This window comes from Amphimedon queenslandica, unplaced genomic scaffold (genome assembly GCF_000090795.2).
Source record: "Amphimedon queenslandica unplaced genomic scaffold, v1.1 AMPQUscaffold_9675, whole genome shotgun sequence".
NCBI lineage: Eukaryota > Metazoa > Porifera > Demospongiae > Haplosclerida > Niphatidae > Amphimedon > Amphimedon queenslandica.
Window position 1 is genome coordinate 1 of NW_003550053.1, and position 1,902 is coordinate 1,902.

The 1,902-nt window shown below is 32.9% G+C and overlaps 1 long non-coding RNA gene across 2 annotated transcripts; it reads left to right on the top strand.

The window, feature by feature from the left end:
* The first annotated feature begins 86 nt into the window (after window positions 1-86).
* Window positions 87-908, top strand: LOC109590679 (uncharacterized). Of its 2 annotated transcripts, none has more exons than XR_002189444.1 (3): window positions 87-241; window positions 293-444; window positions 548-908. It is a non-coding gene; the product is annotated as an uncharacterized LOC109590679 (long non-coding RNA). The 2 variants fall into 2 exon arrangements; XR_002189443.1 differs by having other exon boundaries at window positions 293-387.
* Window positions 909-1,902: the final 994 nt, after the last annotated feature.

A 1,902-nucleotide genomic window follows, 5' to 3' on the forward strand; every position in this document is an offset into this window, starting at 1 on the left:
GAGTTGTCACACTTCATTAAAAAGTTCCGGCAATCATATTAAGCCAATAAAATAAATACCTCAAAAAACTATTTCAGTTGCCCTTCAATGCTTCAAGCTTTGAATTGCATAGCATGTTGTGTGTGTATTTGTTTATAGGCAAACTTTATTGACTCCTGAAAAGTTCAGGACTTTGTCACAGTTCAAGTGTTTAAGAGCAGTAGCTGAACCAGGAGAACCTGTTGGACTACGAGCAGCACAAGTAAAAAGTGGAATATACAAAATGAGATAATAATTGTGTTTTCTTTTATAGTCTATTGGTGAACCTTCCACTCAGATGACATTGAATACATTTCATTTTGCTGGTAGAGGAGAAATGAACGTCACACTAGGGATACCACGTCTAAGGTGATGCACACTGCAGTGCTGCACACAAATACATGTATATGCTACAGTGAATTAAAAGTAATAAAAATTTATATGGCACAAACCTGAAACCTTATTTGCAAAATTTTTAATTTTCCCTTGTACTCTTTCTTTTGATTCCTACTTTCTCTTTCTCCTCTAGAGAGATATTAATGACTGGTGGTCCTAATATTAAAATTCCAGCAATGGATGTACCACTACTACCACTGCCTGATGCAAAGGAGCAATGCGTCATAAAAATGATATCAAAAAATCTTTTAATTCATTTTTGGAGAATTTGTGATTACTGTAGATTATTCTCAATTTAATATTGTGTGCACACAATGTTAGTTTTAGACAATCTTCCTGACTTTATGGTTTACTGTTAATTATTTATCTGTGTGTAGTTTTTTGGTTAGTTAGTTCTGTGTGTCTGGTCTATATTGTTTTGCTGTAAAGTCTCTCTTTTCTCTCTCTCTCTTTATCTTTTATCCTCTGTAATAATACTTTTACTTCAGTTACAACTGCAGCATTAATTGGCTAGTTTCAACAGAAAGCTTGAGTTGAGTCTCACTTAATTTTTTCAAGTTATGGCCATTTTAAAAAATTGGCCGATTTCTGAAAAAATCCCTGTATAATGCCCATGGTCTTTTTTCCCAAAAAATGGCTTTAAAATCACTCCAAATTTTTATTACATTTTCTGATGCATATTGATGTACTTATGCTGTGTAGAAAATTTGAGCTGATTCCAACTTCAATAAGTTTAATTTTTTGAGTCATGGCCATTTTGTGAAACTGGCCAATTTCTTAAAAATTCCTGTACTATAGCCCATGGTTTTTCTGAAAAATGGCTCCAAAATGACCTCCAATTTTTATTGCATTTTTTGATACATATTGATGAACTTTGCAAGCTACCATCCAGTTTATACAATTTAATTAAGGTATACTTGAGCCAGCAAGAGATATCTATAACCAATAATTTTGGAGGGGTAAAATTATGGTGAATTGCTAATTAGTGGGTATTATTTTTGTGCATGTGCCATACAAATTTGCCAAATTAATACAGTTCTAGCTGCAGTACATGACATGAACTGATAATTACATAATACCTCATTCATTTTGACATCTTGTGCACTGCTTTCAGTATCTGTAATAAAGAGATTAATCAAGTATTATTAATTTACACTAGCTTATATAAGGTTCATAAATATAACTCTGGTCTGTGAGAATTTCCTGTCAATTCTATTTGCAATTTCTTGTTTTCCTACAAGTTTCAAGGCTTCTTTCAAATTTTCACATGTAGGTCCTCCTTTATCATCAACATTTTAACCAATGTGACAAACACTCTTTAAGGCAATTTTCCTCAGTCAAACAGCATCTTTTGATTTGTTTTATTTGTGGTATCCACAAGCCCCAAGGATGAACTAAGTTTATCCCAAGGAAATTATCCTTCCTCAGCAGCCAATGTATAAATACAATATGATTCCTGCAAATCATCGACTCCTATATACATACATA